The following is a 14,227-nucleotide window of genomic DNA, read 5'->3' on the forward strand; positions in this document are numbered from 1 at the left end:
TTCTATTTCTTTGCTGAGACTTCCTAGTTTTTCATTTATTTCAAGTATATTTATAATTACTCACTGGAGCATTTTGATGATGATTGCGTTAAAGTCCTTGTCAGATAATTTTAACATCTGTGTCATTTTGGTGTTGGCATCAGTTGTCTTTTTTTTTTTTTTTTTTTTTAGTTTGAGATATTCCTGGTTGTTGGTATGACAAGTGATTTTGATTAAAACTCAGGTATTTGGGGTATTTTGTTACAGACTCTGTGTATTACTCAAAACTTGTGTTTCAGCAGGCTTCCTCTGACACCACTCCAGTGCATATAAGGGGAACTGCCTTGTTACTGCCAGATGGAGGTAAACATCCAGGTTCTTCAGTTAGCGTCCACTAACACCCACAGTGAGGGACTCTTCCTTATTGCTGGGCAGGGGTGGGAGTTCAGGATCTCACTAGGGCTCAGATGATATCTCACTGGCTGGGATGGACATTTGTGCCTTGTTTCTGCTTCCCACATGGCCTCCACTGACTCTGTGTGTGTGTGTGTATGTGTGTGTGGGGGTGTGCTGGGAGGGAGGTAGCCTTGTTGCTTCCTCTGATATCACCTCTATGAGAAAGCAGTGGAGTGCTTTTTCACATCTGGGTTGGGGTGAAGTCTAGAATTCCATGTGCTCTTTATTGACATGGGGCAGGGGGGTTACTACTTCTGGGTGTGGGGAGGATGAAAGCTCCAACTTCCCATTCAGCTTTTTTGGACATCATTGGTGGGGGGGATTGGGATGCCTTGTTATAGCTGGTGAGGGTGGATGTCTAGGCTCCCCAGTTGGCCTTGGGTAGGGGGAGGGCACATCAGAAAGTTTTGAGAGAGGTGTGGCAAGATCTGACCACAGTTTTAGAAGACTCATTCTGACTGCCTTGTGGCAAACAGACTGGGTATGAGGCAGGCAAAGGGAGGAAGCAGGAGATCCCAGGGGAGAAGATGGTGGCTGAACAAGGATGGTGGAAGTGGGGGTGGTGGGAGGCGGGGAAACTCCACATCTATCCTGAAAGTTGAGTTGACTGCACTTGCCAATGGACTAGATGTGAATGTAAGAGAAAGAGAGGAGAGGAGACTGACTAAACCACCATAGGGTATGATCTAGTTGATCTGGGAGGTGCGTTTTACTGATTTTTTATTTTATTTACTTATTTATTTTTTTAAGTAAAGTAAAGTTAAAGTGTCTTCATTTGTTCCCACTGGGAGCCGGATATTTAGACAGCTACCTGGGAGAAACAGGCAAGATGCTTGCAAAGTCATCCAAGTCGCTGCATGATCTCGGACAAGTGTTTTGGTCTCATTTAGTTACTTAATATCTCTAAGTCTTGGTTTGATCATCTGGAAAATGGAACTAAAAATATAATCTCTCTCAGAGATAACCCTTTTTGTGAAGATTCAAAGAGATGAAGGACACATAGAGCACAGTGTCTGCAATCCATGAAGAGATGAGTAGCATGAATGCTTTCTCTTCAAAGTGGAAATGGGATGGGGCTGCCTCTTGTGTTCCCTGGTCTTAGCTGGTTCCACCCACAGTCCTACTCCCCAGTCCTGGGGCTGACATGGGAGGGTGTCCCCTATAATCCACATCTGTGCCCCTGATCAGGCAGTCCACAAAAAGGTTTTCACTTGATCTGGCAGGTGCTGTGGACACCCTGGAAGCTGTTGAGAAGGGTCCAGTGGGATCTAGATTGGTGTAGACCAGGCTTTCCCAACCTCGGCACTATTGATGGTTTGAACCAGATAATTCTTTGTTGTAGGGGCTGTCTTGGGCACTGAAGAATGTTTAATATCATCCCTGGTCTTTATCCACTAGATGCCAGCAGCACCACTCCCCTGATGTGACAACCAAAATGTCCCCGACATTGTCAAATGCCCCCTCAGGGATCAAAATCACCCTGATGGAGAACCACAAGTGTAGACCAATTACTGAGGCATAATGGCCAGGAAGGCAGAGGAGAAGGGTCTTTAGTGCCTTCAGATGGAGCCCAGGGCAGGAGTTGTTTGTACATTAGCCAGAACATCAGGAATTTCCTCTTGGCTTTTCCATCTTCTTACAGAAAATGTCTCAAGGCCTCAAGCTCAGACTGTGCTCTGGGGTGAGGAATAGAATGGGGACATGGCTCTTGGCTCCTGCTCCTCCCTCCTTCCTGGTGGTCTATAACCTCCAATCCCATTTTCCTCCTCCCACTACTCTCCCAGTGTAGGCCAGCCATGGGGCAAGTGCTGTAGGATGAAGCTGAAGAAAATGTCTGAGAAGTTCCCAGGCCATCATCATAGAAGACAGGGGTAACTCTGCAGTCCCTCAGCTGAAGCACCTACCTGTAAATAGAGAACAGCCCAAGAAGAAGATCTACAGTTGGGGCAACCTACAGGCAAATGCTGTCTCTGCCATTTCCTAGTCATATGGCCTTGAGGACAACTGTCTTCTCTGGGCCTCAGTTTCCACATCTGTACACTGGGATAATCACATACATACCTAGTAAGGCTGTTGTAAGGCTGAAATGCCCTTGTGGATGTAAAGCATTTGCAGGGTGTCTGCCGTATCAGTGTTAGCCATCACTATCATTGTCATCGTCATCGTCATCATCAACAAAACAATTATATGCTAAAGCGCCTTGGGAATCATTAGGTTCTATACACACAGTGGTTGTAGGAAGGATGTGTTCTGTTGAGAGACACAGGGTTGCCTTAACACTACACAGGTCATTTAATAGCCAATCAATTATATGTTTCCAGCCTCAGAGATAACCAGATGAAAACTCTCTTCCATGATGACCAAGGCATTGGACAGGCAGGGAGAAAGAGATACTGATTTCATCTGCTTTGTTACTTACATCCTTCCCTGGAGGAGTTGGGATGAATAGGGAAAGAAAGTTCATGAGTAAATCAACTTTCAGTCATTTCTTCAGAGGGGTCAGGCATTCAGAATGGGAAGGTACCCTTGGACATGGGAAACCTTTATCATGCAGATATCTGAACTTGACATCTGCCCTGTAGGGGTCTGGGTCCCCAGACCCCATCTTTCCCTGTCCATCTGTCACACATCAGGGTATGCTCTGCCATGTCCAAGTAAGACACGGTGTCAGTTTAACCAAATTGCCCAGGTCCTATGGCCACTGTTGGCTGCTTGAGAACAAATCAGGAGACCAGGCTGCCAGCTGAAAGTAATGAGTAGCTTCCATTAACCTGCCAATGATTGGACTGACATGAAGAATGGGTCTCAACCTTCTACTGGTTGACATGAGTTCATAAGGTGACAGGTGGGATAAGTTGCTTGAAGTTACACTTGGTGGGAACTTTATGATGACATCTATCATGACAATCTTCTGCTCTGTCTGCTTACATATTTCTGGAGAAGGTTTGAAGTATAGGGCCAAGTCTCTGCTTTCTTAGAGCTACTGAATTCTTTGACATGACCAAGAATTGGCTATTTCCGGATTGAGGTGGTCCTATTCTGGTACTGATTGGAGAACATCTCAGGATGATCTAGGTGGGGTAGTCACCTTAGTTCCATGGCCTGTGGATTGGTCCCTTTCTCAGGGCTGGCACTCTGATGCCAGATCTACCCCCAAAACCCAATTTAACAGTATTTGGTACAAATGGGTACAATTCAGGAGAATAGTGGCTTCTTTTGTAAGGAATGGGTGGATGGGTGAACAGGTTAGTCTTAAGATTTTTTTTTTTTTTGGTTGCTAGTAAGAGCAGCTCACTACACACTAGAGTAAATAAAAATAGGATCATGTTGTACTGTAGGGCCTTATAAGGGAGGAGAAGCAAGAATTGGAAAGTGTGATGTACTAAGGCCACCATCTTTTTACCTTTTCTCTCACTCTCTTTTCATGGCTCAAGATGGCTGTCCCATAACTCTGAGAGTTGACCTGTCTCCATTCTTGTTGGTCTCAGGGAACAAGCCTAATATATCCCAGTTTCAGTTCCAGACTTCATGCCAAGGCCATTCATGTATGGGTAGGGAGTTAAGTACTATCAACAAGGCTGCTGGGATCCTTCCTCTTGGATTGAGAGCAGTAGCACTTACAGAAAGGGATTTTTAGTAAGTCTGGGAGATCCTTGTTTCAGTTGCTATGTAGGAAACTACCCCAAAACTTAGTAGCTTGAAAAGGCAACCACTTAATTACTTTCCTGATTCTGTGGATTGAGAAATTGGATGGGGTGTGGGAGAGTCAGCCTATCTGTGTTCCAATCGATTTCCACTGGGGCCGGAATGGCCATAATGGTTTCTTTACTCATATCTGGTGGCTTAGCTAGAAAGGTTCCAGGCTCTGGGGCTGTGTTGGCTCAACAGGAGCTGTGCTGGGACTCTCTGGCATCTGGGTCCTTTCTCCTCTAGAGAGCCTCAGGACCTCTCTCTCCCCAGTGCCTTTCCATGTAGCCTCTCCACTTCATGTCTCTAGTAAGAAGCCAGACTTCTCACATGGCAATGCAGGGCTCCCAAGAGGCAAAAAGCACAAACTTCTTAGCCTTCTGTAGGCTTAGGCTCAGAACTGGCATGATGTCACTTCTGCATTTTATAGGTTCGAGTGGTTATAGGCTCAGCCCAGATTTAAGGGGAGAGGTCTACCCAAAGCCTTAGGTACTAGGAGGTGTGGTTCATTGGGGATTATCAGGATAACCCAAGGGCATCTACTACAGAAGATGACCAGATCAACTTTATTTAATTAACTAGCTGTTCCAAGAAGGTGTACATATCCTAAATATAGCAAAGTTAGCTAACCTCATTGACCGCAGAGATCAACATCGATCTGCAGTTGTCCTTAGCCCAGACACAAATCCCTAGTTTGAAATGCAACCATGAAATGAGGCTGAGTTACTAATTGTTGACTCCTTTCAGATCTTGCCTTGGCATCTTATTGGTAGACCATTCCATTACTTCCTAAAGGGCATCCCAACTTGCAAAGTATCTTTGTTGTAATATATCCTATGGTGCTCTGGTTTAAAACTGGTCTTCCTGCCACTGTATTTTTCCTCTCTGGTCCTTATTCTGGATCTGCCTCTGCTCTTCCTGGTCCCCTTTCCTGGAATGTCCTTCCTCTTTCACCCATATTCGCATCAGTCCTTCCCACAGACCTCATATCCTTCCTTTCCCTGCTACCCCAGGCCACAAGGATCTCACCGGAAGCATCACATCATGGGGAATCCCTGAATTGTACCATAATTATATTCAATTCAGGAGTCAGAAGGAACTAAGGAGGGACAATTGAGTTTAACCTTCCACTGAGAGTGGGAATCCCTTCTGTGGCAGAAGGTAATGGGCAGCCTGGTTGAACATGTGAGCTCTGCAGTTGGATTAGCAGGCCTGATTCTTGGTTCTGTCAGTCACCAGCCATCATCCTTGGTGTTCTCTTCTGAAACTGGGGAGATCAGTACATCGTTAAAAGGTTAAACGAATATATGCCTGTCAGGCATCTAGCAAGGAGCTCGGTAAAAATCAACACTCAAGATCAGGCCACTGTCTTCATTCCATCGTCATCCATCTCTAACCTCGACTTGAGGAATTTGAGGACATCTATATTTTGCAGAAGCTCATTCCTTAGTTTGGTAACCCAAAAGAACCTTAGAAAGTTCTTCGTTTATGGATTTGCAATTTATCTATTTCTACCTTGAAACCATTGGCCCTTTCTCCAATTCTGGAACGACACAGAAACCTAGACAATCTCTTTTCTGGAAGTCTCTCAGATATTGAAGGCATCTATTATGTTCCCATGAAATCCCGTCTCTAGTACAACTCCCTGTTTCCTTTCACCATCCTCAATACATGTTTTGAGATCTTTGGTGTTCATTGGGCAGAACAGACTGTCCTTCATACCCTGCCACTTGTTCCTTTGGGATCTAAAGCTTACAGATCTGTCTTCAGCTGCCAACAGAACACATTGGCACACCAGGTACTCCTCAAGGACCAACATTGCCTCCCAAAAAGTATCGATTTTAGAATATAATATAAAGAACACATTGTCCATCTGTCCTCTGGGAATTCTAAATTCTACTTTTTGTATCATGTTACTTCATCAGCCAGAGACATGCCCAAATCGCATTAGCGTATGCTCTTGTAGGTGGCCTTTCTGAATTATGTTGAAAATCCATTTCTCACTTTTTTCCTCTGAAAAGCAATGCTGTCAAATCTTGTTTGCGCTTTCTGTAAAACCATTTGTCCCAGTTCTCTTCTCTTTTTCCCTCCAGATCTTCTCTTCACCTTTCTCTACCCTGCCTTTTCCCCAAGAGGCTGCCTGTGTGGATTGCCCCAGAGGGGTTCCTGGCTTCCGGTTGGGCTCAGTGAGAGCCCTGGCCAGAAACCGGAAGGCAGGGGGAGAGTGAGCTCCATTTCTCCAAGGGTTACCTTGGGCTGGCTTCATTCCTTCATAGTCTCCTCCAGCTTGGGGTGGTAAAGCCCCACCGCTACCTGCGCCTGGGTATTCACTACTCCTCGTGGCTCCCTAGTTGTGCCTTTGCAAGTCCTCCTTTATTAAGCTCCCTGCAAATTGTCCTGAACTGAGTGTGCCTCAGGACTGCTGGATACCCTCCCTGAAGATATCATGATAGGCCCTGTATTCCCTGTGTGAGGTTTCAACGGATAGATTCTTCTCAAAATTTAGTACCAAGATAAAAATGAATCATCTTTCTGTGGGCAGCAGTGAAACCAGTCATGCTTCCCTTCTTGCCCTGGCTGCTGAGAAGCTCAGGGTCAAAGTTCCTGTTCACTCTTAGAAACTTCTCTGGTTTTTCTTCTTCCTTTTCATGGTTTTGATTTTCTGATTCTGTTTTTAGTAACCTTATTTCACATCTCTTCTAAAGGATGTTACTGCAGGTAGATAGGTAGATAGACAGAAAAAGATGACAAGCCACAACTTGGATAGACATGGGTTCTGGAGCCTTCCCAGGTTTAGCACCTGTCTTTTGAGGGAGAAACTGTTGGAGGCATGGGCCTGGGGCTTTGAGCGTTCCCCCCCATCACAGATCTACTGCTATCATCAAGGTGCATGGTGTGTCCTTGTTCACAAGGCTACCAGGAAAACCACAGTACCAGTTCTGTATTTTTTTCCTGATCTACTTGTCTAGCCACGCTGCATAAATGCTTTTTGTCTGGAGGGAATTCTTAAGTGAATTCATGTTGACTCTCGATAAAGAATACTTTTCTTCCCCCTCCATTTGGATGAGCCGTCTGTTTATTAACCCACAGACGAATTTTAGGAAGGTGTGGGACACCTGGGTGCCTCAGTCAGTGGAGTGTCTGACTCTTGATTTCGGCTCAGGTCATGATCTCAGGGTGGTGAGATTGAGCCCCACGTGGAGGTTCTCTTCCTCCCTCTGCCTCACCCCCACCCTGCTCATGCTCTCTCTCTCTTTCTCAAATCTCTCTCTCTCTAAAATAAGCAAATAAATCTTGAAAAGGAAAGAAGAATTTTTGTTAAGTGTAAAATCAAGTTCATCTCTCAGTTTCTTTCCTGGAGTCCACAGTCTCTCATGGTTAGTCTCCCCCTCTGATTTCCCCCACCTCATTTTCCCCTTCCTTCTCCTAATGTCCTCCATGCTATTCCTTATGACAAACTGAAGGTTTTAGAGGGGAGAGGGTAGGGGGATGGGTGAGCCTGGTGATGGGTATTAAGGAGGGCATGGATTGCATGGAGCACTGGGTGTTATATGCAAACAATGAATCATGGAATACTAATGATGTGCTGGATGGTGACTAATGTAACATAATAAAAAAAACTATAATAAATGCAAAAAAAAAATCAAATTCATCAACCCAGAGTTTCTGAACACAATTTATTTGAAAGTAGGAATGCTATTTTAACCTGTTTTCTAGTGAATGTTGAGTTGTACTCAGATTAAATCCAAAAGTCCTGGACAAATATATTTGCACTGGAAGGCTTGAACCAATTTGTTGTTGCTGTTGTTGTTTTAAATATTTTATTTATTTATTTGACAAAGAGAGAGAGTGAGCACAAGCAGGGGGATCAGCAGAGGGAGAGGGAGAAGGAGGCTGAGCAGGGAGCCCCACGCAGGGCTTGATCTCCCGTCCCTGGGATCATAACCTGAGCAGAAGGCAGACACCGAACCGACTGAGCCACCCCGGTGTACTGTTTACTGGTTCTTTTTTGAAGATCACCTCTTCATTTAAGATGGAAAAGGGTCATATTATCCACCTTACCCAAGTGATACAACTATGTTCCTTTCCCCTTTTACCTTCCAAATAGAGCTAAACCCTCACAGGTAACATTTTTGGGAGCGGCATTCTCCCCAGGGTGGGGGGACACGGCATGGGCCTACTGATGGACTAGATGAAGTCCAAGGTTCTGTCCACCTTAGGAATTAACCTTCTGTTTGTAAGTACCACGCGTTTTCTGTTTAGTGATCTGGGAGCTATTCTTATAAGTTTAGGACATACTTTATATTATACATGCATGCTTTCCCCCTTTGCTCTGTACCTCTTTTGCTTCTCCCCCCCACTTAAGTTCTAGTTTCTGTCATAGCCTTGTGTGGGGCTGGAATAGATTTTTGTTGTGGCTGTTACGATCTCCCCCCTGCGCCCCGCCTTTCTCTTTGGAAACAATTTGATTGCATGATTAGAACTGACTTCTTTGGAAGTTCTCATATGTCCTGAACTGAATGTTGAGCTCTTTTCTGAGAAATTTTTGAATTCTACTTTAATAGGCTTTAGGCTAGTGATTTTTGATTTGGACTTTCCATTGGAAACATCCAAAGAACTTAAAAGAAACAGTTCTGCCTGCCTTGGGGCCATCCCTAGGACTTTGGAATCAATCATTTTGGGGTGTGCCCTGAACACTGGGGTTTTTTAAAGTTTCTCAAGAAATTCTAAAGCACAGCCATGCTCAAGAACTGTTGGTCTAGAACTCCAGGCTCATGATTCTGAACTGAGTTCAAGGACTAGTGTTGAGCCACCAATTCTGAGAAAAGACAGTGGATAGCAGGACCTTCTGGTGTGGATTTGACCACAGTCCAGAGTCTGTGTTCTCTCTGCTCTTGTCCTGTGTGGAAACTAGAGAATGCTGTTAGGAGTGTTGTGCTCCTGTCTGGCTTCCCCTGGGGCAAGGGAGGTGAGGGTGGCTGCCCTGAAGGGGCCAGAGGACAAGGCAGGGGATGGAGCCAGGAACCAGCGACATGGAGGATAAGTCCAGGGGCTCCTTTCTAAGCCTCAGCACTCCTACTTGGTGAGTGGCCTTCTGCCCAAGGCATAAAGAAAATGACAAGGAAATGGGAAGACTGGCCAGGTCCTTAGAAATCTGTCTGAGGCCATGGAGACCTCACAGGGTGGTCCCGAGTCTCCTGCACAGTGAGGCTCTCTGACTGGACAGTTGGAACATGTCTTGACAAGAGCCATCAGGGCTGCCCCTCCCCTGACCTGCTGAGGCAAAGGGCCCCTGTTCGGGTCTGAAGATCAAAGTAAAGTACCTTAGTTTGTATTATTTTCAAACCACTTCACGTTTTTTCCTACGAGTAGCTTTAGGCAGGGGGGCAAGGAAATGTTTTCACAGATTTACTGGGCATTTGTGGACTTGGAATTTCTTTGGAATTCATAGGAAATGGAGCATTCTCTGGGTTCCTGTCCCCTGTGGGCCTTCATGTTCGCGCTGGTTCGAATTCGCTTCCCTCTGTGGAGCCCGGTGAACACGTCACGGACTCGCTGTGGCGACGCTGGTAACGGCATTGTGACAGATCGTGTCCCTGCTCGGGACCCCCCGACTCTGTATGTCATCCTCCCTGTAGACAGGACGGCCCATTTGTCTTGGCAGAGAACAAACAACTCACATTTTGAGATCACCAGAGCGAAGGGCGAGGAGGCCTCGGCCCGCGCAGTAGGGGAAGAAGCGGAGGATGCTGGGAGCCCACAGCCGCCCCTAGCATTTGCCTCAGGAATCTGCCGCTGCTTCCTCAGGAACAGCTCGGCCATGGTCCCTTATGAATTTTAAATACCTTAACTGAAGTAAATATTTGTTGCTTAATAGAAGAGAAAGCCACCGTGGTTTAGACAGGAGCTCTCTGAGGCAGAGAAACGGGAGGCCTCAGTAGGCGCCCCCCAACCCCCAACTCATTGCCCCCCGCCCCGCATCCTCCTCCTCCTCGAAAAGCCATTTGTAACCATTACTTGGGTGTCATGTTCGGTGATGAAGTGCCTTCTCGCCCTTTGCTTTGACGGCTGCGAGCTGGAGCAGGCCTGGCTGCGAAGGTGCGAGGAGGGCCGGCCCCTCTCTGCCCGAGGCCCATGAATCACATCAGGCGGGCTGGTAACCTGAGCGCCACTCGCCCCTCGCCCCGGACCTCCATGACACTCCTGCCAACTTAATTTCAGCCTAAGGGATGCTTTTAGGAAGACTTTAGAGCGCAAAAACATCTCCTCAAAAGAATTGTAGTTACATTAAAAACTAATTATCAGAGCTTAGGGGTATGGATCCACTGCCATATTTTACGCAGGGAGCAATTCATCTCCCAGACCCTGAAATATCATTACATAATAGGTTAAGGACACCAACCCAGGGGATACGGGGGAAAAAGTAGTAAAATCACCAAATGCCTGGAAATGACGAGCCACGTGATTATGACAAAATAGCTCTGCCCTGCTCCAGCCTTTTCTAATATGATACAATTTTAAAGTAACACATCCTAAATGAGCCCATGCATTAAAGTGTGGGTAAGCATAGTTTGTCAGGGGCCCTCAGGTTACATGTGATATTTATATTTGAAAGGCTTGGCTTTTTTGGCACAAAGAACCTGATGTCACAGTGAGGAAAAGGTGCTGAGATGTTCCCATTGTTCGAGGGCTTGCCACAAAGAGGACCGTGCTAAGTATTCCTGTGTGTTACCTTCTTTGTGCCTCACGATGAACTAATGAAGGTGAAGAAATACTGTTATTTATTGCTATTTAACGATGGAGACTATGCAAGTTAGTCAAGATGTTTTTGGCCACAGCAGAAAGCCCAACTCAACTCGGCTCACATAATAATTTATTATTTCAAGTAACTGAAAGACCCAGAGTTAATGGCAGGTTTGGCTGCACTCAACAATGTAATCATGGTCCCCGTTTCTTTCCATGCATCTGCTCTGCCTTCTACAGAGCCCAGTTTCTTCTCAGGCAGATTCTTTTCAGGAGTCCAAGATGGCTGCCTGCAGCTCCCAGAATTCTGTGCTTCCTTCTTCACATCCAGCGAGGTGTCTTTGTCCGTGCGTTCCCTCTAAGATCCTGGGGCTCTCTCTGATTGGACTAGCTTGGGTCACATGGCCGTGGCTGAATCAATGGGATGGCCTTGGGGATGGACTGAGTTGGTTGGCTTAGCTTAAATCACTTTTGCTACGGTGGAAGCTGGCATTAGAGTCAGTGTTCTTGGATCCATGAAGATGCCAAAATGGAAGCCTGAGGGACTGGAGGCAACCCCAGATGTCCACCAGGGACAGGGATATCAACTAACTGGTTTGTGGTTCATGCAGATGGTTAGTGACAGAGCCTGAATTTGAACCCAGGCAGCCTTACTCAAGAGCCCTTTCTCTGAGCCATGTTCCTTCCAACATTCCCTAACTCCTGAAGTCCTGTAATGAATATCTTACACACATCTCTTATTGTTTTTTCACTAAAAATAATACTCTGTAACTAAGTGACGCTAACTTTGGGCAAACAATAATTCCAGAAAACTATAGGATGTACTATCTTATGACATGAATTGGTAGAAAGGACACTGGATTAAATATTGGCACTTGGTCCCCCCATTAACCTGGGACCGGTCATTTCACCTTGCAGGGCCTGACAGATGAGGGGTGATGCCTCCCCTTATGCACCCGGCTGAGTTGTTCCCAGATCAAACAGGAGAGTGATGTTTAGAAGAGCCTGGAAAACGATAAACATTTGTGTGCACATAAATAATTATTATACACAGGATCATGATCAGTTTTGTTCTAGAGATGAGAAACCAACACTAAAAAAGGTCTCTTTCAAGCCTCAGACACATACACTAATTTAAGGAAGTTTTATGGTGCCGTAGCCTATCGGTATCACCCAAATGGAGAATCAGCGGGTCTTCAGGGATGTTTCATGAAACCTATGCCCAGGTGGCAGGATATGCATTCATAAGAAGCTTTTAGTTGCCTCTTGTTGAGGTGTGATGATTATATATGTAAATGTTATTCTACTTTTAATTAAACTACAGCCTCATTGAAATGGAAGGTGGAAAGATCCTGACCAGCTCCATTTCAAGATACGATGCTCTCATTAGGTAGAAAAAAGCACATGGAGAGAGCAGGCATCACATGGAACTTGGAGAAGACACCTTAGGCCTCCCCCACCCCCACCCCTGTCTCTCTGAGGCTTCGTTATGAATGGAGACAGGCAAATGAGGCCCATGCTTACAACAAAACGAAGGAGTCAGCCAGAATTGACACTGATTCTCACACATGGGTTTTAAGGATAACTCATGACCTTTTAGGAATAACGTAATCACCAGGCATTCCCTGACCTGGGTTATTTGTTGTTTTGATAGGACGACCATAAAGGTACGTCACGCAGGGAAGTCAATGCTATCCTTCCTTCCTCGCTTGCTTCCTTTATTCATTCCACAGTTATTTGTTGAGAGCTACTGTGTCTCAGGCACAGTACTAGATGCCAGGGGTGTGACAGTGATTAAGAGGGGACAAACCCCTGTCCTTGGGGGAGCGTACTGTCGAATGCCTTGCATCTCCTCCCTTGGGATCCCTGGGACAAGATGGAACACCACAGGTTGATTTGAAACCCTACATGAAGAGAGGTCATTTAGGGCCTGGGTGGGTAGGCCCCTGGAGATGTGCCAGGGGCTCTGGTCTATTTTCATCCAGGGCATCAGAAGAGGGCACAGTCGACCTGTCCTCTATATACCAGCCATAACCAACTTCCTCTCCTCTCTGAACTTTGTACAATCTCTTTTTCTGCCTTGAACATGACTCCCAGTCTGCCCCTCTATCCTCTGTCCTCTGCCTGCCCAACTCTGCTCATTTTTCCTGATAAACTTCTTCTATGTCCTAAGTCTGTGTCAGGTGCCCCTACTAAGCATTTCTAGACTGTGCTTACCTACGTGCTTGTTTAGTTGTCTGTTGCCCCACGAGACTCTAGCCGGACTTGGTCAGCACTCTACTCTACCCCAGGACCTAGCACACAGCTTGGCGAGGGGTGGGGTCTTGAGAAGTATTTGCTGATTGACAAGCAAGTTCTTAACCCTCCTCAATATCAGATCCAGGAGACTTTCTTTTCTTTTCTTTTTTTTTTAAGATTTTTATTTATTTATTTGACAGACAGAGATCACAAGTAGGCAGAGAGGCAGGCAGAGAGAGAGAGAGAGAGGGAAACTGGCTCCCAGCTGAGCTAGAGAGCCCTATGTGGGGCTCAATCCCAGGACCCCGCGACCATGACCCGAGCCGAAGGCAGAGGCTTTAACCCACTGAGTCCCCCAGGCGCCCCCCAGGAGACTTTCTAATCTCTATTTCTTATTCGACCTCAGTGGCACATAACACTTGTAACAACTTCCTCCCCGAAATTCTTTCCTCCTTGGCTTCTGAACCACTGTTCTTTTCTGGTTTTCTTCCTCAACCTTGGCTCGTCCATGTCAACCTCTTTTCTGAGAGTTCACTGACAATGGACATTTGTTGGGGGCCCCCCTGAGCAATTTTTTAAAAAGATTTTATTTATTTGAAGGAGAGAGAGAGAGAGAGAAGCAGCACATAAGTGGGGGGAGAGGGAGAGGGAGAAGCAGGCTCCCCGCTGAGCAGGGAGCCCAATGCAGGGCTCGATCTCAGGACCCTGGGATCATGACCTGAGCTGGAGGCAGACACTTCACCAACTGAACCACCCAGGTGCTGAGAGTATCACATTCTGACACACAGCCTGGAATCCTCTGGTGTCTCTGAGGAGAAGTCTCACTGTCGGTATGCCCCAGCCCGGCTGGCGTTAGCACGGTCTAGTTTTCCAAAGGAGACACCTTTCCAAAGAAATACATCCCTTTGTTCCCAAAGGAGACAATTTAGAGTGAACACCTTCCATTCCTCAGGGCTGTGCAGTTTGAGAAGAAACAAAAGGAAGTTAACAGAAAGGTTATTAATGAAACAGTCCATCCAGGATCAATGTTTTCTTAACAGGCAGCATAATCGAACGGGTAAAAAATAACCTTGGAAAATTGTTTTGTTTCTTTTTTTCAGCCAGGTTCCACCCCTGCCGGATG

The sequence above is a fragment of the Lutra lutra genome, chromosome 14, assembly GCF_902655055.1.
Source record: "Lutra lutra chromosome 14, mLutLut1.2, whole genome shotgun sequence".
Lineage (NCBI taxonomy): Eukaryota > Metazoa > Chordata > Mammalia > Carnivora > Mustelidae > Lutra > Lutra lutra.